This window comes from Phyllostomus discolor, chromosome 4 (assembly GCF_004126475.2).
Source record: "Phyllostomus discolor isolate MPI-MPIP mPhyDis1 chromosome 4, mPhyDis1.pri.v3, whole genome shotgun sequence".
NCBI lineage: Eukaryota > Metazoa > Chordata > Mammalia > Chiroptera > Phyllostomidae > Phyllostomus > Phyllostomus discolor.
In genome coordinates this window covers 189,537,820-189,564,015 of record NC_040906.2, presented here as the reverse complement: position 1 = coordinate 189,564,015, position 26,196 = coordinate 189,537,820, and the positions used below count along the sequence as shown (strand labels likewise).

Here is a 26,196-nt window from a genome sequence, read left to right as displayed (position 1 = left end):
CACAGTGATAAAAAGTTTGGATGATAAAACACTAAAAGACTTTGTTCAGCAGACAGCATCATCTGAATTACACATTGTGACAGTTACCCTGCCATACAGAGGAGGAGTACTGGAGCAAGCAGAAGTACAATGGATCGGCCCGTGGATATGCAGCGTTTCCGGCAGGGCATGGTGACTTACATCAGTGGGGCAGCAGTAGGATGAAGAGGGTTGTACATATTTGAGGTATTTTTAGGTGGTAGAAATCGGAGGTCATGTAAATGCATTGGATGTAGAACTTAAGGGAAAGAGAACAAATCTGGGATGTTGTTGGAAGTTGCCATTTTGGATGGCTGGGAAGGGAATGGGTTTTTTGAATTTTTTGTTTGTTTGATTTTGGCAGAGGGAAAATGGTGAAGTCAGGAGTTTCCTTTTGTCAATCTTGAGTTCTCAGAAGCCTGTGAGATTGTCAAGTAGGCCTCTGTCAGAGAGGATGAATGAATCTTGAGGAACTCTGGTATTTGGCTTGGAGATGTCAATTTGAAGATTATCAGAGTATTAGTGATATTTAAAGCCATGAAAATAAGTGAAATCTCTGAGGAAGAGACTATAGAGGGTACAGCATTGGTTAGAAATAGAACCTCTAGGAACGCTGCAAATTTTGAGTTGGGTAAGCTGGGAGGCTGCTAGGAAGGAGGCTTATGAAGGACAGCCTCAGTGGGTGTAGGGGAAGTGGGAAGTGGAATGCACATTGGATCGTGTTATAGATGGCAAGTAATGCAAGTATTTCAAGAAAAGGATATTAACCTATATCGAGTTTGGCTCAGAGGTTGAGAATATGTGAGCAGAAGTATGTCCCTTGGATTTGGCAACCTATAGGTCATCAGCAACTAAGATGAACCAGTTTCACTGACTGAGCGAGATGGAAGCCAGATTTAGGTGACTTGAGATAAATAATGGCTCAGGACTGGAAGTTTGATGTATAGATTCCTTCCTTCCTTCCTTCCTTCCTTCCTTCCTTCCTTCCTCCCTTCCTTCCGTCCTTCCTTCCTCTTTTGCCTATGAAAGGAAATAGGTATGGGGTAGAAGCTAGAGATGTATGAGGATATAAAGGAAGTCTTCGTTGAGTGTAAGAAATACCGAAGCATAGTTTTAATTGTTAGGATTAATAAAGGAAGGAAGGAAGATGAGAGAATTCCTTGGGTAGACAAGAAAGGTCAGGATCCCGACTGTACAGAGGGTGTTCTGTAATAGGAAATTGATCATCCTCAATTTTATAAAGAGGGAAGAAGTAAGAACACACATATAGAGGCAAGTAGTATATAGATTTGGAGGAGGGAAATTAGGATGTTCTAGCCTAATGGCCTCTACTTTTTCTATAAACAGAGGCAAGGTTAACAGTTCAGTAGTGAGAAATAACCTGAATATGAAAGTAAGAAAAAAATCTATTCACGGTGGCATCAAAGGAAATAAAATACAAGGAATAAAATTTAATAAAAGAAGCACCAAGATGTTTGTACTACAAACACTGCTGAGAGAAGTTAAAGAAGATTTAAATAAATGGAGAGATGGTCTGTGTTCATAGATCAGAAGATGGAATAACAAGCTAATAGTTCTACCCAAATTGATTACAGATTCAACAAAATCCTAGTAGACTTTTTTTAAGACATTGTCGAGCTGATCCTAAAATATATAAGGAAATGCAAAGGACCTGCAATAGCCAAACAATTTTGAAGACAAACAAAATAGGAGACTTACCCTAGCTAATTTAAAAATTAAGCTATAATCTATAATCAAGAACATGCGATTGGCTCTGGCTGGGTATCTGAGTTGGAGCATTGTCCCGTACACCAAAAGGTTGTGGGCTCAATTCCTGGTCAGGGCTCATACTTAGGTTGTGGGTTTGAACACCAATTGTGGCACATATAACTGATGGATGTTTCTCTCTTGCATGGATGTTTCTTTCTTTCTTTCTCTCCTTTTCTCTCCCTTCTTTTCTCTCTAAAATCGATAAACATATTCCTGGGAGAAGATTTTTAAAAAGTGAGTTATTTGAAAGAAAAAAAGAGAATATGTGAGATTGGCTTAAGGATAAGCATACAGAGCAGTGGAACAGAATTGAGAATCCAGAAATGAAACCCTTACATGTATGTTCATTTGTTTTGTTTTGTTAAGTGCCAGGATAATTCAAATGGGAAAGGATAGTCTTTCAACAAGTAGTGTTGGGACAATTGGATATCTGTATGCTTTTAAAAAATGGACTTAAGACATGTTGTTGTATATATCTATATGTTTACCATATCAACCAGCAATTCCACTTTTAGAATCTACCCAAGAGAAATGAAAATGTGCACATGAAGAAGTTTAAATGTCTGTTAGCACCATTATTACAATAGTCAGAAACTGAAAAGCAATAAAAATGTCCATCATACGGTGAATGGATAAACAACCTGGTATAACCATACAATGGATACTGTTGTATAAATTACTGGTAAATGCTACAGCAAAGATGAATGTAAAAAATGTCACAAGCCAGACACAAGAGTGCAGATTGTGTGGTTGTTCTCATGATGAGTTTCTTTTTTATGTTATTTGCAAACTTACTCATTTTTTATAGTCCTTTGGTTTCCTTCATAATTTTTATGCCAGGTATAATATTTTGTAAATAATCTGAATCATCAAGAAACATCCATATACAATTATATTGCCTTTTATGGAATTAGAAAGGTACTTGAAATAATAATTCAAAAACTATTAAAAATACCATCTTTGTTTTTGTGTAATACCTTACTTCTTCTTTGAACTTTTCCCTGATCATCTCAGCCATATAACCCTCCTGTAATCTTCCCACACTGGTCTGTCTGTTTGCACACCTATACATCTTGTACTTTTAGCCTCCTGTTCCGGTTTTCTCTTGACAGGTGGCAAGCAACTTGAAGTCGAGTGTTAGCTTATTCTTGCTTTCCCTCATACCCCTCTATTCACGGTAGGTGCCCAAAACATATTGGACTGTTTAATTTGGCACTTCAGGGCTTCACTTCTCATCAGTGCATTGAAGAGTCCTAGCCTGAATACTTCATTTTATCACGCTGCTTGAAGCATTCCAAATGCCAATGAGTGAGCGTTTTGAACAAGATGAAACCTCTGAGACCAGATTATATAGCTCTTTCAATTAGACTGTGAGTATGTTAGCGAATACTTTTGAAGTTGTTCATGTAACTCTAGTAAAATATAGTGAGCATGTATATTAATAACTTTTCTTTAAGGTACTATACCTTAAGGCTCTTCTCTTAATTTTTTTTTAAGATATCATAGTTTAGTAGTAAACTCACAAGTTGCTCTGCCTTTCGGAAGTATAATTTCCTGTTCTTGAACTTGACAATGAACAGGTAGTGGTAGACAATTAATTTAAATAAGGGAACAGTGACGTGGTTTTTCAGGGAAGGCATAGCATTCTCATAAAATGCACGATACTAGGGAAAATATATCAAATCTGAGTGGTCATGCCCACCCAGCCTTAAAAGTTATCTGCCAATTTACCCTCAAATCTCACAGTCTTGTTTCTTATTATTCTCCTAACATGGACTTTGTGTTCCAACCCCGCAGATCTGTTTTCTGTTTCTCACAGTTACTTGTTTTTTATCAGTTTCTTCATGCTGCTTTTTTCATCTGCAGTATCCTTCCCCAACTTCCAGGCTCCCACCCTTCTTTTTCAGACTGTGACTTAGCTTTGGTAGGGTTTGGAAATTTAATTTAAATATCCTTACCCTCACTTGGAGACTTTTGTTTCCCCATCCTTTTGAATGTGTTTTGCGCTGTATATTGCCTTTTGTTCATTTATGTCACTGCTTAGCTGCTTTTCCAATGTTTTTACATCCTAACAATAGTTTAGCAAACTGAATAAGATTCAGGTTTGTTTTCTTTCATGACCGTACAATGTTTAGAACAGCAAAAGCACATAGTAGATGTTTAGAAAATAACCAACTTTTTAGAGCAAGCCAGTTGCTTAGCCCTGCTGTTGCTTTGCATTTGTAAATGCAATCTGGGTGATGAGTTCTGGGCTTTTCACCCAGGGAAGTGAAAAGGGCGCGGTGAAGCTTACAGCCTTGGATGTTCCACTGCTATAGCATTTTGGGTGCTCTCTCCCCACCCTAGTCAACATTCTAAGCATGAGAAAGAGACAAGGAGGTGGCAAGAACAGGAAAAAGTATTCTGAGCTCTCACTTTGCTGCTTTGTTGACCAACATTGTCAGTTCCCCCTCGTTCCCTTTTTTCCTATTATTTTATAGAAGAGTGATTGTAAGTTTAAAAAGAAACAAAGCTGGAAATTTATTGGCAACGAAGGAAATAAATTATGGTGGAATCTGCCTATCTTGGGACTATGGCATTGTACATTCTTTTATAAAATGTCATAAAGCACAGCTTCTGTCAGCTTCCAACGTACCTGGCTGAAAGTGGAAGACCACAAATCCATGTAGAGATGAGGGTGCTGGGCACGCTCACAATGATATCACTCAGGGATAGCACATTCCTCAGCACAGGCCACTGATCCTTGGGACAAGTCAAAGTTAACAAATTACACTACTTGTCGTGGTCCATATAAATCTCACATAATAGTGAAAACTGCAGATGGGAAACCTCTGACATCTAAGAGCCTACTGTATTCTGTGCCTGCCTTTAAAAAGCTAAGTATTTAATAACCGGAAGAAGGGAGTTTATGGTTGGATTTTCTACTATCCACAGTTTTGAACCCCTAGACATAGAAATCTTTTACTTCCCTAATCACATTTCTGCTGATTCCCCCAAGACTTGATTCTGAAGCCAGTGCAAACTTAGTGTTTCTCACTTGGCACCTAACAAATGACAAAAACAGAATTGTCATAGTTACTAATTGTATTGTGTCATGGTTATTTTCTGCATAGTGTTCCTTTTTTGTTTCCTGTGTTGTTCATTTGACCCTGTCTACCCATTTGCTGTCTTCTTATTTTTCTTCTTCCTTTTGTTGCCAAATAACAAATGACCCAGATTTCTTCTCTGCTGCCTGTACCCTCCCTAAACTTGAATAATCTAACTCTATCATTACCCTTCTCCCATCCCCCCTTTTAAAAAGATATTCTAAAAGTTCACTTTTATCCTAGTCAACAAATCCAATAACCTTTTCTGAGGTCTTAATCTGAGGTCTTAAGTTTTACCACTTCCCTTGCAGTTGACACTAACTTCTCAGTGCATAGTATCTCTTCTTTTTGTTTATCTTGATGCTAAATTATATGTTATCCTATGTTCTTAGCATTCTGTCTTCCCACTGCATGTCCTCTTGTTCAGTCAGCTTTAATTCCTTTCCTTATGTATATAGCCTATGAGGTTTTCTTTCTTTGAAAGGTCTCAGCTAATCATCCTTTTCTATGCTTTGCATTACTTATCTAAGCCCTGACCACCTCATTGCTAAACTACTGCAGTTGCCTCCTAAATTTTAACTAGTTTTTCTGTAATTGCTAGGGATCCAGTAAGTGAATTTCTAAAAAATTATATGCCATTCCTCAAATTTTCAGTATAGTCTGGCATTTAGAGCCCTTACTACCTTAGCTTGGTCCACTTTGCTACCTAGTCATTACTACAATCCCTGCTTTGATCTATGGGTGCTAGGCCATCTTGTTTTGACTTAACCAAGAACCTGTCCATTTTTTAAGGTCCATATCAGACTTTTCTTCCTTCATAAATATTTTGAATGAATAATAAACCTCTCTTCAACTCTTAGAGTAACAAGTACTTACTAATCATATAGCACCTATTATGGGCCAAGCATTGAGCAGTTTTAGATATGTTTAAGTTTTTTAATGTTTTATTTATTTATTTTTAGAGAGTGGAAGGGAGGGAGAAAGAGGGAGAGAAACATCAATGCGTGGTTGCCTCTACTGTGCCCCCTACTGGGGACCTGGCCTGCAACCCAGGCATGTGCTCTGACTGGGATTCCAACTAGTGGCCCTTTGGTTCATAGGCCCGCACTCAATCCACTGAGCTATACCAGCTAGGGCTAGATATGTTTAATTTTAAACTTAAAGAATAGGTACTATTTCTGGTTTACAGCTGAGAAACCTGGCTCCAGAGGCTAGATGCTTGACATGAGTTGGGATTCAAATCCAGCTCCTTCTGATGACAAAATTTGTGTTCAGTCACGACACCAACCATTTTGATATGTAAGATTACAGCCTTACATCATGGTCTAGCTACTTCAATTGTATGTCTTGTTTACAGCTAGGTGAGAACGGGGATGTGTGAGTTCTTAAGAGCATTTTGATGAGGCCTTCCTGTATCGTTACAGATTTTAATAACCACTCTGCCTCCTTTTTGTGTTAAAGCAGTCTCAGAAATGCTGTAAGTGCAAGAAAGTTTGCAGGCATGGCTGCATACTTGAATTAAGGGTAGGCAATAGAGCAGATGATGATTTGGCTCCCAAAGTATGGGTTACATACCCAACAACATGTGCAAGCACATCGTAAGAGAGCTGTTCCCTTTTCAGCTGGTTTTCAAATCTGATTAAGGAGATTTGGGTACTTGTAAGTTTTTAAGTTTGGTAATTGTAAGGTTTTTTTTTAAAATATATTTTATTGATTATGCTATTACAGTTGTCCCATTTCCCCCCTTCACTCCCCTCCACCCTGTACACCCTCTCCCACCCATATCCCCCCCTTTAGTCATGTCCATGTGCCATACTTATAAGTTCTTTAGCTTCTACATTTCCCATACTTTTCTTACCCTCCCCCTATCTATTTTCAGCCTACAATCTATGCTACTTATTCTCTGTACCTTTTTCCCCTCTCTCCTCCTCCCACTCCCCTGTTGCTAACCCTCCATGTGATCTCCATTTCCGTGGTTCTGTTCCTGTTCTAGTTGTTTGCTTAGTTTCTTTTGGTTTTGCTTTAGGTGTGGTTGTTAATAATTGTGAGTTTGCTGTCCTTTTACTATACATGTTTTTTTAAATCTTCTTTTCTTAGATAAGTCCCTTTAACATTTCATAAAACAAGGGCCTGGTGATGATGAACTCCTTCAACTTGACCTTATCTGAGAAGCACTTTATCTGCCCTTCCATTCTAAATGAAAGCTTTGCTGGATAGAGTAATTTGGGATATAGGTCCTTGTCTTTCATGACTTGGAATACTTCTTTCCAGCCCCTTCTTGCCTGTAAGGTCTCTTTTGAGAAATCAGCTGACAGTCTGATGGGAATTCCTTTGTAGGTTACTGTCCCCTTATCTCTTGCTGCTTCTAGGATTCTCTCCTTCATTTTTACCTTGGCTAATGTAATTATGATGTGCCTTGGTGTGTTTCTTCTTGGGTCCAACTTCTTTGGGGCTCTCTGAGCTTCCTGGATTTCCTGGAAGTCTATTTCCTTTGCCAGATTGGGGAAGTTCTCCTTTATTATTTGTTCAAATACGTGTTCAATCTGTTGCTTTTCCTCTTCCCCTTCTGGTACCCCTGTAATTCGGATATTGGAATGTTTAAAGATGTCCTGGAGGTTCCTAAGCTTCTCCTCGGTTTTTTTTTTGAATTCTTACTTCTTCATTATTTCCTGTTTGGTTGTATTTTTCTTCCTTCTGGTCCACTCCATTGACTTGAGTCCCAGTTTCCTTCCCATCACTATTGGTTCTCCGTGCATCTTCCTTCATCTCTTTTATGGTAACCTGCATTTTTTCATGTAGTTTGCGGCCAAAACCAACCAATTCTGTGAGCTTCCTGATCACCAGTGTTTTGAACTGTGCATCTGATAGATTGGCTATCTCTTGGTCGCTCAAAAGAATGAGCCCTGGGGCATCACTCTGTTTTTCTATTTGAGACATGTCTCTCTCTCTCTCCCTCTCTCTTTTTTTTGGTCTGGTCGATCCTGTTAGGGTGAGGGGCAGAGCCTTAGGTGTTCACCTGGGCTGGGCACCCCAGTCGCTAGATTGTGACGTTGTATGTGGAGGCGGGGGCGGGAGGGAACAATGGCAGTAGCTCCTCTTTTCTGGCACCTCAGTACCCCTCCTGGGATACTGGGTTGCACGCTCTGCCCTGGTCCACAGTCGCCACCACACTGGGTCAGCCAGCCGCTGCTTGCGTACTCAGGGTCTACCTGCTGCGATCCTGTGCACCCCGGATGGCTAACGTGCTCCCAGTTGCCTTAGGCTCCCTGTTCTCCCTGCTCTCCACTTGCGCCATGCCCCGAGCCCGGCTCCTCTCCGCCCCTCCTACCGGTCTGGATTAACGGGTCTACTTCAACTTCTTGGCTGTCCGACTTCCATTCAGATAAATTCTCTGTCAGTTCTGGGTGTTATTCTGCCTCTAAATTGTTGTTGTTGTAATCTTGATTGTGCGTGGAGGTACGATGCATCCACCTATTCCTCCATCTTGCAGGAAGTCCCTGGTAATTGTAAGCTTTTAACACCTTTCCAGCACAGTTTACTCTTTTAATAAAGAATTAGTAGACTTTGATGTAGTCACAAGCCAATTTTGCAGATAGTGGTATTAGGCTGAAATTATATAATCATTTTGCCCTGGCTGGTGTGGCTCAGTGGGTTGGGCATTGTCCACAAACCCAAGGGTCTCCAGTTTGATTCCCAGTCAGGCACTTGCCTGGGTTGCAGGGGCTAGTTCCTTGGTTGGGGGCACGGGAGAGGCAACTGAGCAATGTTTATCTGACACATCGATGTTTCTCTTCCTCTCTTTTTCCCTACATTCTAAAAATAAACAAATATAATTTTTTAAAAATTAAATAACTAAAAATTTAAAAATTAAAATTTTTTTGCATCGAATTATGTTGTCTTCTATTTCAAGTGATACATATTTTCCATTTATATTATAATACAAGTTCCTTTTAAAATAAATTTTATTAACTTTCTAAAAAGTCTTCATCTAAAGAAGAAATACTAAGAATGTAGTAGCACAGGTGGCCCATGGCCTTGGCAGGATTCGTGACGGAGACATGCTAGTGTTTGAAGTTTGGGAAACACTGGCATGATGGAAAAAGCCAGGCTGATGAGTTTCACAAAGCTGGGCTCGTTTTGGCCCTGCTTCTTTCTAGTCTTTGACCTTGGGCTATTTTGATTGGTGAAATGACTATAACAATGCCTGCTTTTAAGGGTTGTTTGAGGATTATCTTAAATATGTACTAGTATACCACCTAAATGGTAGTTTTTCATCATCATCATCCATTTTACTTTGTTTCTTTTGTCAATTAGTCAACAAAAAATCTTTGATAGAATTTTAAAGATGCAGTTTAATTTTAAGGATTTCTTACCCTCACGCAAGTACTTAACTGCTCTGGGCCTTAGTTTTTTAGGGTGTTAGTTTCTTTGCATATTGGGAATAATACAGCACCAGCCTCATAGGATTGTTTTGAGGACTAAATTAATTAATAAAATACCTGGAAGAGTCCCTGGTACTTTCAGTAGTGCTATAAAGCTGTTAGCTGTTAGCTATTACTATTGTTATTAGTTATGTTCCTAAAATGTTGGTTATAAAACAAATACAGTAAGCCAAATTATTTCCCTCTTTTTTTCAATAATTAAATTGGTATTCTTTCTACAAAGTGGAATATTGAGCGTAAGACAGTAACAAACTAGAATACAGAAAATTTATTATCAAATATTTAATAAAAACCATCATAAAACACTCATAGAATAAAAATATTGATTCTTGAATTTCACACCAGATCTTGCTCCTTTGGAGCTTGATTTATAGGATGAGGTTTAACAAATGACTATTATTCCTACGTAAATCCCCAGCACAAATTGATTCAACTCTTTATGTTTTTGCTCAATGTAACAATTCATATTTAAATATATATCTGTGTCATTTTTTTAAAAGGGGCAAATGGCTAATCTATGTCTGATACTATGGCAGAAATAGTTTTCAGAGGGTATTTTGTACATATATGTATCATATGTAATAGACTATGAAATTTGCATTCAGATAAATAATATTTACACTATAAAAGACCTTAGATGTAGAATCTAACCTTCTCATTTTGTTTAGGAAACTTGAGATATCTGAGTTAGCTATATTTACATAGCAAGCAGTTATCAAAACTTGATTCTGTGGCCTGTCCACCAAAAACTAACAGCTCTTGTTTTATGTTAATAACATAGAGCTCTCTTTATAATACAACTTATATTAATTTACCTTTGGACAAATAGGATCCCTTATAAAAGAAAACAGTTGTTAAGAGCATGGGTTTCAATCTGGGTTCTGTTACTGTGTATGCTTGAGTAAGCTCACCAGGATGAAACAGTACCTACTTCTTATGGTTGTTAGAATGATACTAGTTAATGTGTTACTGTGCTTGGAACAACACCTGCTATGTGTGTACACTGTTTATGCTAGCTATTATCATAATCATTATTGTCATCCTTACTGTGTAATAACACAGTAGCCCACAGCACAAATTAAAACATCATAACAACAGTGGAATGAATGGGTTTCTCTTTATGACAAATAATAGAAATTTCCTAGGCCAGGGTTTGCTGCTACCTGACTACTGATAAAGAAATGAACCAGAAATTATATCACAGGTGCTTAAACCTGTCCAGTCTGGTTCTACTCACTGACTGCAGACAGTTTAGAGCTTCATTGTGTTCTATACGTTTATGAAAAAATCACGGGCTCCCAAGTCTTCCCACTAAAGGAGCAGTAGAGGTGACATAATGCAGTAGGTAAACACGCATTCTGGAATCCTCAGCTTCCCCACTTACTTTGATTTTAGGTGAGTTACTTGACTTTTCTGTGCTTTAATTTTCTCATCTGTAAAAGTGGGATAAAAGTCCCTGTCTTTCAGGGAGAAAAATTTCTGTTATGAACAACAGTGTGGGGAGGGGTGGTGTGGGGAGGTGGGACAGAGGAGGGTAAAGAGGGGATAAATGGTGATGGACAGAGACAAGACTTGGGTGGTGAACGCACAATACAGTGTACAGGTGATGTGCTGTAGAATTGTGCACCTGAAACCTGTGCAGTTTTGTTAGCTAGTGTCACCCCAATAAACTCAATAAAAAATTCATTATGAAGACTGAATGAGGTAGTTTATAAGTGCTTTTAAAATTATGTCTGACCCAGTGTTTAAATGTTTAACTTTTATTATTATTTAAAATTTTTGATTAAGTAGGAGTTGCTGAGGCTCTAGAATAGTCAGTTAGGTCTCCAAGTAAGAAAACAGGAGGGTTTGAGTATTAGTAACTGGTCCCTGAAAAATAGTACTCCTTTTCAAAAATTAATATTTAATATGGCATACTGTAAGGAGATATGTTGTAAATGTTGACTTTGCATGTTGTTTGATGCATCTTACTGGCTTAATGGGTTTGCTTGAAACAGTGCCAGCTTATGTGTGCCTTTTATCCGGACATAACTATACATGGTGTTCCCTTTCACTCCTGCAGCTGTCTCAGGTTGGATGTGAATTTTATGGTCACCCTAAGTATAGTTTACTGGCCAGATTTATTTCACTGCACTCTCCCCATGCTCCAATATTGTCCAAAGACAAATACTACTATTTTAAGCTTAAGTTTTAGATGGTTTGTGGTATTTTTGAAAGTACCATTGCATTTTTGTTGTTTTTCTCTTTACCTTTAATCTGCATTTCAGTCCTCTTTTTTAAAGGGGTTTTTTTTTTGTTAATATAGATAATACTAAAAATTATTTTATTTGGGAATTTGGGACTTTAATTGAACTACCAACAAACTTTATAGGCAGTCATATTATATTTCATGTCAGAAAGTTCTTACATTTTGAGGCTATCAGAAGTGTTTTATTTGTTTAGATAACTAATGACATTCTGATTATAAGCAATAAAATATTTATTGGTCTGTTTATACTACTCTTATCATAGTAGACAGTCAGTGGGAGTGTATATTGCCCAAAGCAAGTAAAATTTATAGTTAAAGGATTAAGAGTCAGATATTACTAAGAGGAATTTCTTTAATTACCTCTACTATTCAGAAATTCAAGTCAAGAACATTAGAAATTTTAAAAATCATCCTCAGTCCTCATTTATGTTGATTATTTAACTCAAGACATTTCTTATGGGTCTTTAGCAGGTACAATAAAATCTGCCTTTTAAATATAATAAGCTTCTAGGTCCTGTAGCAGTAATCTATACCATTATAGTGTTAAATTTCCTTTTTTACCAGTATTTACTAATATAGTGTTAAATATCACAGTATTTAGTAAGGGGAAAAGAATATATAATATATTTGAACTTTTTCTGCTGAAAAGTTATTGAATTGAAAAATATACCTCTTTCTTTAAAAAAAAAAGATTTTATTTATTTTTAGACAGAGAGGGAGAAAAACATCAATGTGGGGTTGCCTCTCACGTGCCCCCTACTGGGGACCTGGCCTGGAACCCAGGCATGTGCCCTGACTGGGAATTGAACCTGCGACCCTCTGGTTCACAGGCTGGGAAATATACCTCTTTCAAATTACTTGCTTGTAGTATAGAAAGGGGATTAATTCTTATCCAATGCTTATGTAATATTTTGGTGCCTGATATACATAATAAGGGTCCAAGAAAATCTAATATTGCTATTTTGCTCTAGTACTTATGACAGCTTTTATACATTCTTATTTTTGAGGTGCTCTGTAAATTAATGTGTGCCACTTGTTAACATAAAAATTTATACAATTTTTTATTTTACTTAAGGATACTGTTGGGGAAAGACGTGAAGAACTCATCCTTAACTGAGATAGGACAGTGGTTGATATGTGAAATGGAGGTATGAAGGTATGATTGAAAGGAAGAAAAGAACTAAGGGAATGCCCATGTATTTATGTAAAAGTGAAGATAATATCACAGCAGGAGAAAGCAAGAGGCAGTATGGTCTTGGGAAGCAGGCTTGAAATCAAAGACCCTTTGAATTGTGTAAGCCAAGCAATAAGCATGAAAGGTTTCGAATAAGAAGGTAATGTAGTGAAAGTGAGTTGAAATATTTGCTCTAGTACAACTAAGTATCTGGAGAGGGTACAACTAAGTATCTGGAGAGGGTTGGTAAGATTGCATTTCACTTCAGATCTGAGTTTAGTAAAGAAATTTGGCAGTGGAGTTGGTCACTAATAGCTAAAATCATTTAGGAATGCGAATATGCACCGTGCATGCAGTAATGGATATTAGTCACCCACTTGCTTGTTGGACTCTGCTAAGTATCTAAATTAAATTGTTTTTGTAACAAAGGAAAATACTAGAGGTTAGTGTGTCCACATAATTTGTGTTGACAGCAGTGTTTGAAAGAAAATTAAGTCCTGCTGAAATGGCTTTGATGTGTGAGGCCTCTCCAGAAAGTATCCAGCCATGTAATATGAAAAACAGAGGCATTTATTGATGAAAATACAAGAAACATTGTACATAGGACAATGATGCCTCAGTCCCCTTCAGAGTAGGCACCTTGGGGCCTCACAATAGTTCTGTACAATTTACCTCCAGTTATGACCTTCCTGAGGAAATCTGGTTCATTGGTGGTGGTTTGAATCAAGTCATCAGCAACTGCAGCACAATGTTCTTTCTGCTCTGGTAGCAGAAGCCACTGAATGAATTTGGCTACAACACATTTCACGCCGACATCCTGCATCAAAATCTCCGCACAGTAGTATTTGGAATCCCTAGATCAGCTTCTAGTTCTCACACTGTCAGTCACTGATTTTTGTGGATTGCAGCTTGTACAGGTTCAACATTCTCAGTGTTGTGCTTGTTGCAGGAACTTCCAGAATGTGTATCACTTTCAACAGATTCTCGACCATCTTTGAAACGTTTATGCCACACTTTTATTTGCTCTGCACTCATTGCATCATCCCTGAAAGCCTTCTGAATCATCCAAATAGTTTCTGCATAGGAATGTTCAAGCTTAACACAAAATTTGGTGCAGATTTGTTGCTCTACTTGCTCAGTCATTTTGAATGCAAGAGCCACACAGTGCACACGCTCACTCAAAAGTATTTACCACCGCCACTGACTAGTACAGTGAAGTTGTCATTGTTCACAGGTGAGCATTCTAGTCCACTCTCCTTGGCTGCCAGGTTATATGGATGTTGTGCAAACCATTCTTGTTACTAATAACAATGGCTGGACTTTTTCTGGACAGACCGTGTATGCCCCTATCGTTGCCATTGACTTTTTCTCCTTGCCACAGTATATTGTGGTGGTAACATGATATGTATGGATCATGTAAAATCTTAAACAGCCTGGACAGAGCAAACAATGTTTATTATTAGAAAATATTTAATTTTTAAACAAATGGTAAAAACGATCTTTTCAAGTAAAAAAGATTTAATTCAAATGAAGACTAACTGAATTTGGAAAATCAGGATGGTGTGAGCACCATTGGGGAGCCATTCTTTTCAGCATTAAGTGCTTATTTTGTGCAAAGTACAATGCCAAGCTGTAGGGGATTCCATTATGAGTAAATCACAGTCCCTGCCTCCAAGAAGCTTAGTGGAGGAACGGGGGTATAGGGAGTCTGTGCTGTGGTTACCATAACTGCACAAAGAACTCAAGTAACTCAAATCGTAGAACCTGGACTACTAATACAAAGAAAGAAAAAGTCACTTGCTTATAGAGTAGGAAGGATAGAAAATGTTACAGGAAGGGAGAGGCTCTTATGGTGGGTTGTGAATGAAGAGTGTAATTTTAACATACAGACATAGTTAAGAGAGAAATATGGAGAGAGAGAAAAGTGAAAATGTGGAGGAAGAAGAGTTCAATTTAGACTAGATTGTGACCAATCTAGGTCACAATAAGACAGGGAAGGGAGTTTGGAGCTATGTTATAAAGAATCTTGAATGCTAGACTTAGAAGTTTATTCTTTAAAATAAAACAAACATTTGGAGCTACGCTATAGAATTGTCTGTCTGCTAGTCTGTATAGGAGTGGAAAAAGACTACAGCAAAGTTGATTAAAAATATTTCATTAATTTATCCAGGCAACAAATATATTAATGCTGTGCATCAGAAGTTACCTTGGTTCTGGGAATGTAAGAATGTAAGAGGTCTTCCCTGTTCTCTGGAGTCTCATTCTTTTGGGAAATGTTTACAATGAATAAGTAAACCAGTAAGGTGCTCAAGGAAAGCCTCTGAGATTATGGCACTTGAACTGAGACCTGAGGGACGAAGAAGCCAGCCAAGCAAATAACTCAGGAGAAAACATACTGAGAGTATACCAAGGGCAGAGTTCCTGAAGTGGGAACATGACTGGCTTTTTGAAGGAAAGAAAAAGAGTTGTTTCAGAATTCTTGTATTATTTATACTATGAGACTTTGTAAGGACTATATACCTGACACACCAGTGAAGGATGAGATAATGCATTTGCTTTAAATTAATTTCCTTGGTTACTCTTCAGTTGTCTTGGGTACCTTGAATCACTTTGCCAGAAAACAAGATCTTATATAAAGCCATTATGTAATGAATCACTAAGGGTATGAAAAAAACTAAAAAAATAGTTTTTTTCTGGGCATCTCTAGTCTCATACAGCTGAAACACTCTTGGACCATTATATAAATAGGGCAAGTTAATATATAACAATAATGCCTATATATGTGTATATATTTCATGAAATGGCCTCACCTTTTTCCACTCTGCTCGTTAGAGAACCTGAAGGAACATTATTGCAGTTTTTGCTGTTTACTATTTTATCACAGTTTTTCTAGTATTAGCTATAGAACATCCTCTGGGACAAAATGTGTAGATAGATGGTTCACATGTTTTAAGTTGGTCCGAACATTTTTTTAAAAAATGGTTTTGAGTCCATAGTAGCATATAAAAATGAGAACATATAGAAAATTCCAGATTTCCAGCTTTAGAAAAATCTGGGGATGGCATGATTTGACAGGTAATTCTATTGCAGCAGTGAGCTGGAGCTGAATAGCAGCTGCTCCCTTCACACCTGCTTTCCTTAGCTCCCTACGTTCCCGACCTACTGACCCGGCCAGTTTCATTCATTTATGTTACTTGCACCTGGAGTCTTTGTGTTTCAGTGGCTGCGTTAGGGCAGGGAATATAAAGCACTAGCACCAAAGCAAGAGGTCCTCCTAACACTGTATTCTGATTCACTCTGTAGAATAAGAGGGTATGCTCTATTAGCATTTCTTAAAGTTTGGTCTACAGACTCCTGATCTGTGAGGTTAAAATTATTTTCATAATAATAATATATTATTTGCCTCTTTTTCTGTATGACATTTGCATTGATAATGCAACAGTAGTGGTGGATAAACTACTGGTTCCTTAGCACAAATCAGTGCAGTGTCACCAAACTGTACTAGTAATGTGTGTTGTACTGCCATGCAGTAAAGAAGCCAGTTTCACTTAAGAATGTTATATGTGTAGAAGACACTAATTTTATTAAATATTAACCCTTGAGCATATGTCTTTTTAGTATGTTGTGTAATGAAATAGGAAGTATGCATAAAGCACTTCTGCATACTGAAGTATGAAGATTGTCTTGAGGAAAAGTACTTACTGAGTTGTGAGCTGTAGTATCCAGTTGTTTTTAATGGTACATCATTTTTTTTCAAGGAACAACTTGCTTGGGACTGGACAGACATTTTCTTGAAAATGAAGAGAGTATGCCTGTTACTTAAAGGAAAAAACTAGTGTTTGTTATTAATGATAAAATTCCAGCTTTCTGGCAAAAATTAGGATTTTGGAAAACTTTTATCTGTAGGAATGGGCTTCACTGCTTCCCAGTATTTAATGACTTCTCAGTGAGATCAATGGTGATATTAACAATGTGATTTTAAAATACTTTATAAATGAAATGTGTCAGTATTTGGAAGACCTTCATAAGTCCATGAACCAAGAGTTGAGAAATGACCAATGCAGAGTGTAGTTCACCAGATACCAATGAATTTTAATGTAAGAATACACAAAAATGTTATTGATGTGGCTTCAGATTCCATATTGCAGCTAGCCATTAAGCAACTACCACTCATTAGCTTTTGTTATGGCATCAAAAATAATATCAGAATTATCTGGAAAGGCTGTTTGAACAGTCCTATTCTCCAGGACATGTCTGTGTGAAGTGGGAGTGTCTGCTTACACTTCAAACAAAAGAACATATTGCAGTAAATCTAAAACAGAAGCAGATACGGGAAGCTTCTCCTAAGCTGAACGAACATTAAGGTAATTGGCATATATATAAAATATGTACTCTTCTCACTCACTTTCTTTTACATTTTGGAAAACAGTATTTTACAAAATTTTGTTACATGTAATGGTATTCTTGTTTTTGTTTTTTAAAAATTATTTTTAAATTATTTTAAATTCATAGTCGTCATGCAATGTTATATTAGTTTCAAGTGTACAACTTAATAATTGGACATTTATATAGTTTATGAACTGATCACCCCAATAAACTTAGTACCCATCTGATACCATACTTAGCTAGTACAATATTATTGACTGCATTCCCTGTACTGTACTTTGCATCCCTGTGACTATTCTGTAACAGTCAATTTCTACTTCTTAATCTCTTCACCTTTTTCACATTTCCCCCCACCCCCTCCCATCTAGCAGTCATCAAACTGTTCTCCGTATCTATTTGTTTTTGTTTTGTTTGTTCATTTATTTTGTTTTGTTTTGATTTGTTTTTAGATTCCATGTATAGGTGAAATCATATGGCATTTGTCTCTAACTTATTTCACTCAGCACAATACATCTGGGTCCAAATCATGTTGCACATGGCAATATTTCATTGTTGTTGTTTTTTTAATCCTTATCGGAAGATATGTTTACTGACTTTGGGGGGGAGGGGAGAAACATCAGTGTGAGAGAGAAACATGGATCTGTTGCCTCCTGTACTTACCCTGTCTGGGGATCAAACCTGCAGCCCTTCGGTGCACATGATGATGCTCCAACCAGCTGAGCCACCTAGCCGGGGCAAGGTTTCATTCTTTTTTATGGCTGTCATGTTCTAGAGTCTGCAACATTGATTCCCAAAAGCTGTTAAATAGAGTATCTGATCTGGAATTTTTTGGTGTTTATGGGCTAAAAGTGCACTGTGACATTTCCAAGGGGACTACGATGTATCTCAGCATATTTGATGACAGAGCCTTTAACTTGGTTGAAATCTTTTCAAATACATTTTGGAACTACTGCTCTATGAACAGTCAATATTCAGTGTTCTGCTTAGCTTGCCCTGGAGACAGCTGGGAACAGAGAGGCTTTGGGCTCAGACTAACTTGACTTTGAATTGTGGTTCTACCACTTACTAGCCTCAGTTTCCTTTCCTGCAAACTGGGGGTAATGGTAGCAAACATTGGATTGTTGTGAGCATTAAGTGGGATAATAAAGAAATAGCCTTCATAATAGTAGGTACTCAATATAATTGTTCGATGCTTTTTTCTAATTTCTGTCCATTACAAGTATTCCCGTGTTGGTAAAGCTAATGAGTCGTGGAGAAGTGTAGAGACTAGTCTAAGTTGAACAGTAAAAGTGACACTGACTGGCTAGTCAGTGTTGTGCATATAGGTAGACCAAACTACCCTGGCTTTTATTTTATTTTTTTAAGGATTTTATTTATTTTTAGACAGGAAAGGAGGGAGAAAGAGAGTGAGAGAAACATCGATGTGTCGTTGCCTCTTGCATGCCCCTCACTGAGGAACCCAGCCCACAACCCAGGCATGTGCCCTGACTGGGAATCGAACCCATGACCCTTTGCTTCTCAAGCCTGTGCTCAATCCACTGAGCTACACCAGCCAGGGCCTAACCTGGCTTTTAAGCCACCAAACAAATACAGTCAACATGTCCACTGACCCAGTCCCACTTAAATTGAAGAATGCCAGTTAAAATCAGTGCAGTGGAGTCACCTCATTTTTAACTTGATAATGACTATAAATGGAAGATCTATTATGTTTTGTTATATTAAATTCATAAAATTTCCTTTTGGAGAGAATATTAATGGCTTGCTGGGGTGATTCTCAGTATTATGTATAGTTTCAATATATCATTTGTTTTGTTTGGCAGCGTGGGGTTTGAGCTCTTATTTTTGTGATTCAGTTTATGTATTTAAGCCCAAATATCTAATTTGGCAACCACTTTACTTAGGTCTTCCTTACTTTAAATAAGAAATTACTTCCATATACCTTTATTGTTGTTAGCACTCCCTGTACCCTGGACTGTGAGACATGCCTTACGATTTATTGAGGATACTTGCACAGAGGAAGCAGACATTGTTCTGGGAAAAGAATAATGTACAACATGTTTTAGTAGGAGCTTAAAGGCATAAATTTAAATTACAGCTCTGCACTTCGTTGGATACTCTGGCCTTAATTACTTGTCCAGGCTGATTCTCTTTCTTCCTCTATATGATCATAATAATACCAATTCTGCCCCATCACTTTTAAGGATTCTAAGGGACCAGCTGGACTTTTAGCACTGTGTTTAGCATTCTGTGTGTTCGATAAATGTTAACCCCTGCCCCAACCACCACCACTTCCACCACCATATTTGTTGTATATCCGGAAGTAAAGAATGATACTTACCTATTGGGTTGGCCAAAAAGTTCATTTAGTTTTTTTCTGTATGATGGCTGTAGTAGTGCTTAGTTGTCTTTGACTTTATTCAAAACAATTCTGTTAGATTGTATTGTGACAGCTGTCAAATCAGCATGCATTTACAAAAATCATCAAAATTGGTGAATTTTGGTACAACCATTTTAATACTAAAGATGGATGAAAATATGCAACATTTTTGGTGTATTAAGCTTTATTATTTCAAAAAGGGTAAACATGCAACTGAAATGCAAAAAAGAAAAAAAATTTGTGTAGTATATGGAGAAGGTGCTGTGACTTGAACATGTCAGAAGTGGTTTGCAGAGTTTCTTGATACTGTTAATATTTTGGCCAAATAATTCTTTGCTGTAGGGTTGCCTTATGCATTGAGAGATGTTTAGCTGCACCCGTGGCCTCCACCCACTAGAAGCCAATAGCAGGCGATAGCTGACATACTCAAAATATCCAGATCAGTAAAGTTATTGGTGAAAATGATAAAGTGTCTTTTATTTTATGGAAAAAAACTAAACTGACTTTTTTGCTAACCCAATACTTTGCTTATTGGAGAACTCTTTACATTATTTTTTTAAAGAACTTTATTTTTACTTTATACAGTTTTAAAAAGTTGGTTATATTTCTAATGTATAGCATACAAGGCAGAAGGCAACAATGGGAAGGGCTGCTGATAAAAGAAGGCATGGAAGCTTGGCAACAAGGAAAAGTCACAAATCATTAGAAAGGACAGAACCAAACAAAAACTGTTAAATAGCATTATTTTATTTGGTGAAAAAAAATTCTACTTTTTCAGAAAGTCCCTAAGTACATAATTTGTTTATAAAACCTACATGGTTGAAAATATGTGAGTCTGTGTTTAATATACTTTTTAAAAGCATATGCTTTTGATTTTCATAAAAATAGTATCTACATATGGTTAAAAAATCAAAGAGATTTTAAGGGCTTATATAAAAAGCAACAGTTTCCTTTCCTCCTTTACCTTTCCAATGCTTAACGTTTCTTATAGAAACCACCTTGAACCTTTTCAACTATTTCTTTGATGATTGCTTCTATACATTTTTAAAAACCCGCTTTATCTGGGCTTATCAATTTTATACATTATTCTGCTGTGGTAAATAAAGATTTCATTAAGTTATTTCTCTATTCCTCTCTTGCCCACATCTTGTTCTTTTAGTTCTTTACTTACTGTTGACACTATTCACTTATTTCTTGCCCTGTTAACTTCAGTTGAGTCCATGCCCCCCTTTTTAAAATAGTAGTTTAACATTCACAGCAAAAACGAGCTGAGGGTACAGAGTTCCCAAGTACCCCTCCCGCACACATGCATAACTTCCACCAGAGTGGTACATTTGCCAAAACTGATGATCCTGCATTGACACATCATAATTATCCAAAGTCCATAATTTACATTAGGGTTCACATTTGGTCTTATACTGGTTGCACCATTTTCTATTCCCACCAGCAATAAAATGAGAGTTTTTATTGCTCCATACCCTCATCAGCACTTGGTGTTGCCAGTTTTCCAGATTTTGGCCATTGCAATAGGTTTATAATGACACCTTATTGTTGTTTTAATTTGCATTTCCCTGATGACAGATGATATGGGGCATCTTTTCGTATTCTTATTTTCCATCTGTATATCTTTAGTGAGGTGTCTGTTAAGGTCTTTGGCCCATATTTTGATTAACTTGTCAGTTTTCATACTATAGAGTTTTAAGAGTTCTTTGTATGCTTTGTTTAACAGTCCTTTATCACGCGAGTCTTCCGCAAATATTTTCTTCCATCCTGTGACTTCTTACTCTCTTGACCCTATTTTTTGTAGCATGGATGTCCAGATTGTCATTTTTTTTCTTTCATGATTTATGGGTTTGTTGATGTATCCAAAGGGCCATTGCCATATCTCAGGCCATCTAGGTTTTCTCCCATTTTATCTTCTGAGAGATTTATAGTTTTATGTTATTTATATTGTTGATGTAAGAAACGTCCAAACCTGTAGAGAATTTTATAAGTTTATTTGAACCAATCTGACAATTGCTGAGAAGCAAAATCTCAATGGATTGAGAAAATACTCCAGAAAGTCACAGTTTTACCATTTATTTAATACATCAGAATCAAGTCAGTATCCCAGAAGGCAGCTTCAAAATGGCAAAACTTTGGTTCCCTTCAAAGACATTTAAGGTAGTTTCTCTGGGATGGCAGCTCTAACTTCAATGGGAAGTGGCTCTGTTTATATTATTTTTCATAGTGCCGATGTGTTTTCTTCCAGTAAGTGGTGAGTTTCTGTATTTGCTTTTTGTTGGCCTCCAGTTTGGGGTGGGGGTGGCGGGTAGCAGTTTGCTCTGTGACCTTGTCTACCCATGGTTGTTGGTGCTAATTCAACGCCAACGGGGATTCCCAATTATACAGCGTAGCTGTGAAAACAGTATGGCTGTGAGGCAGCTCTCGGGCCAAGCCCCTTTCCAGCTAGACAGCTCTGCTTTTCCTCCATGGTCTGCTCTGCTGTGCTCTGTACAGGTCTGCTTTGCTCTACACTGCTCTGATAAGACATCTTTGGTGTTTCAGCTCAGCCAGGGAGACACAAAACTTCAGTCTTCAGTGGAAAGCAGAAGTGTGCCCTGGAGCCAGAGGGGAACTGCTGGCTTATCTGGACAAAACTCCCTGCCCCGGTACCTGATTGGTCTGTCCTTATTTGAGGACTCCAAATTCTGGCAGTGTGATTGGTTCAAAAGGCACTGTCCTGATTGGTCAGAATAGAGCTGCTTTGATTTTTCTGGAGCTTGTAGCTCCCATTGGATGGGGAAAAGCCTCAGTCCTGTGGCTTGAAAAAGGATACCAGGAACTACTTTAGAAGGACTGACGCAGGCGGCAGCCGCAGTGCAGGCAGACAGGCCAGTGTCAGCTTCTCGGAAGTGCAGTTTGTGTGAGAGGCTCCTGTGCAGAAATGGCTGCTAGGCGCTGTTTTTAAAATTTGAGTCCAGTTAGCCACCAGGAGCCCTTCTTAGTAGATAATCTTTTTTCTTGGGGTTCACAGCCTCAGTTCTCTTATGGGTCAAAGACGAGCTCTTGATTTTTCATTTTGTTCAGCTTTTTACTTATTAGGATGGAGTGTCAACTTCTAAAGTTCTTATGGTCTAAACCAGATACCAGAAGCCCATGTCTTTTTCTTTTCATCTTTATCCTTCTCTCAACCTGTTAGCTATACTTTAACATACTTAATATTGATAGCATTTTTGCATCATGTTCTATAGCCATAATTCCTAATTATTTAATGTGTTTTGACTTTAGATTGAGTCTAAAAGTTGAAAGTAAAAAAAGTATTTACATTATGACAATATACATATTTTTACTGTATTTCCAGATATTGTACTATGATTATATTCTTAAACAGCTATTTCGTCTGCAATTTCTCAGTTGCCTTTCTTTTTTTCTTGTACCATCTGCCTTCATTCATTTCTCCTCCTCTATTTTTTCCTGCAATCTTCCTCCTGGAACCTTCTGTCATTTTACTCTTATCTGGACTGGTTGTTCTCTAGGCCAGTAACATCCAAACCCATGGAATAATTTTATAAGCATTTATTAAGGACCTTTCTGGAAGGAACATCTGAACAGATTAAGAAAATGCTTTGGAGAATGGTAGTTTTGCAGTTAATTTTATACATTTAGAATCAAAGGAGAAAAACAAAGGAAGGTTATATGAAATCCACTGGTAGATTAAGGAGACAGGAGAAAGCAAAGTGGGGAAATCTCTGGGAAAGGATAAAAAGCGAAACATTTGTGGGCACAGGAAAATTAACATCTAACATTTACAGTAAGTAAAGATGGTATACAGGCCACAAGATAACAGTGGGGAGTCTGATGAAGGTGGTTACACCACCTCCTGAGGGTCTGGAAAAGATTGCTCTGGTATTTCAAAGGTATGTTAACCTAGGTGCATAAGAACAATGGACAGAATGCTCTTAAGGCAAAAATTACCCTTTTACTAAGAAAGGTGTAGACTCGGTGTGTGACTACCCACCATGACCTGCCAAGTTAGGAGTTTATGATCAGATCATCCTGTGTGGTTTTGTTGTTGGTGGAAATTAGAATCTTGCATGGGATCACGAGGAAAGCGTTGCAAAGACCCACAGACAGAAGATTGTGACGGGGCATGGTTTATCTGTGCAGAAATGGAAACTGTCCCCTAGGTTTCCAGTGTCCCATCTCCCTCTGCCCTGCCATGGAAAAAGTCTACCTGAGTCCTCAGCAAGGCCAACACAAAAGCCAGTGTCAGAGTTTTTGCTTCATATTAAAGCTTAGTCTTTGGAGCCCACAGGCTCAGACCCTATACAGGTAGCTTACTTAGCTTGTTCCCATCTGCTCCAGTGGCACAGTCCATGTGGCTGCTATCTGTGCGGCTGCTAAGGCCACACGGCTATGGAGAGAGAAGGTGTGAGTGCACAGGGCGAGCACATTACTGGGTGGGGGAAACGTAGAGAAAACTTAGTCCTTTTGGAGCCCACGCCATTTTCTCCAGCTGCTAGACCCATGTGGCCGCATGCTTCCAGGCATGAGAGGGCAGGAATAAATGGGGCAGATGCATTCTCAGGTGGGAGAGCAAGAGACACTTCTTTGTTCCCTTGGGTTATAACCAGGAGCTTGGGTTTGAGATGGACCAGGTGCTTTTTCAAAATAATCAATCTACTTCCCAGGCCTTTGCAGGCTTTGGGTTGATTTACCTCCCAACCAATCCCTCCTTTCCCCAGGCTAGATTGACAGGCCTCATTGGTCTAGCACCTTCCCCTGCTCTATTTTCACTTCTGTTGCATAGGTGCTTGCTTTCCCTTGCTCCCACCTGGCAATCTGGTACCACAGTGGGGGAAGAAAAGAGTATTAATCCCACTGGCAGAGCAATGCTGTAATTCCCCGGAAGATGAAGATGTAGTATCCTGGCTGGCAAGCAGACAGGCCCATGCTTCCCATTTTACTAAGCTCAATGTCTGAGTCCCATTTGCTCCCCTTTTCTAACTCAATACTGACAGTAACAGTTACTTTTGGTCACTGAGTGTTAGGCTTCCTAAGTACCCCCTTGAACTTGTCGTGCTTTCTCCTTAGCCCAATTTTCTTTCACAGCTGTCATCCTTAACTTTATTTCCCCAATTTCTTGGTGTATATCTACTTTTTCCTGGATGCTCTGTCTCCAAATTTTGCTGAATAACACCTTCAAATATTTTCTCAAGGAAGAGTTCATAGGAGATAAACTTTATTTCTGCATTTATTAAAGTGTCTGTTCTTTCCATCATCTTCACGGTAGTTCAAATACTGAATTCTAGATTGAAAATAATTTTTTCTCAGTTCTCTGAGGATGTTGCCTCATTGTTTTCTGATACTCAATGTTACTGATAAGAAGTGTGATTCCAGGTAAGTTAATATTTCTTCTTAAGTGTTAAGTGTCTCTCCCCTTTATCCACCTGCCCTAAGCCTGCTCTTGGTGCTCTTGGGGTCTTTGTCTTATCTGAAGTCCCACAGAAATGTGTTTAGGAATTTTTTAGCCCATTGTGTTGAGCACTCAGTATACTCTCTCAATATGAACAACTTTTGTCCTTTAGCTTGGGGAAAACTCTTGTTCTTGAATTATCACTCTTCTCTTTTTTCTGCATTTTAATTAAAATGTAAACTTCATTTTAATTAAAATATGGTTATTCTAATTTCTCTTTGTTTCTTCTCTCTTACATTTTCCAATTCATCTTTCCCTTCCTACTTCTAGATAAATTTTTCTTTATTTTTATCTTCTAGTATTTCTGTTGAGCTTTGTATATTTCCATACATCCGATTCTGTGTCTCCTTTTCGTAGTATCCTGTTACTGTTTTATGGCTGCAGTATTGCCTTAAGTCTGTCAGAGGATACTCATTAGAGTGTTTTCAAGTGTTCTTTCATTCCTGAATTACATCTTTCCTCTTAGAGCTTTTTCTTCCTGTTTATAAATCGGGCAGTTCTCTTTCATTTTGTAAGTTTTGCTCAGTTGTTTGTTGATCTTTGGTACCTGTTCAGACTTAATGAGTCGGTAGAAAACTGTCGGAGCTGGGTCTGGGCTGCAGTGTCGCAGCCAGAAGACTGCCTGCCTTGTGTTAGGAGTGGGCTGAGTGCTGACTCAAGCTGGGTTACTAAATGCTAGAAACAGAAGCTTCTCTCTGGGGCAGCAGCTCTTATCTGCATCAGCCCTTCTGGTGTATTTCCCTGACCTTTCATTTTTTAGAGATACAACTTCCAGTGTTTTGTTTGATTTTACTGGGAGGGTCAAGTCTGGTTGTTAGTCTTCAGTGAGCAGCTGTAGAAATAAGGATCTTTATCTCTGTCCCAGTCTCACCCTTAGTCAGTCATATCTAGCTTGTTGGGGTGAGGCCCTAAATTTTTCAGAGCAAATTGATTCTTTCTCAGGGGTATTCTTGACACTAATTTCTTCCACTTTACTGCATTAGATATGACTCCATCTGTTTTCTGATTGCTAAACTATTGAGAGTTCTTGTCAGCTTTTGGTCCCCTTTCCCTCTTATTTTTGTGGATGTACTCCCTGTGTCATTTTCATAAGCTTCCTGACGGCAGAGGATAAATTCCAGTGCTCAGTGTATTGTGTTAATCAGAAGTTCAAAATACTTAAGGCACAAGAGCATCCTTGATTCTGGAGTACTTTTTGTCAAAAACTGGAATAAATCCTATTTTGGTACCTAAAGGC

The 26,196-nt window shown here is 38.1% G+C and overlaps 1 protein-coding gene and 1 long non-coding RNA gene across 6 annotated transcripts in view; one reads left to right on the top strand and one right to left on the bottom strand.

Annotated features, from left to right (window-relative positions):
- The window catches only part of REPS1 (RALBP1 associated Eps domain containing 1), a 78,520-nt gene that overhangs the window by 7,537 nt on the left and 44,787 nt on the right, over positions 1 to 26,196 (top strand). The gene's annotated exons all lie outside the window — the stretch shown is intronic.
- LOC118500349 lies at positions 11,799 to 12,799 on the bottom strand. Its single transcript, XR_004902919.1, has 2 exons — positions 12,409 to 12,799; positions 11,799 to 12,234 (listed from the first exon to the last, which is right to left on the bottom strand). It is a non-coding gene; the product is annotated as an uncharacterized LOC118500349 (long non-coding RNA).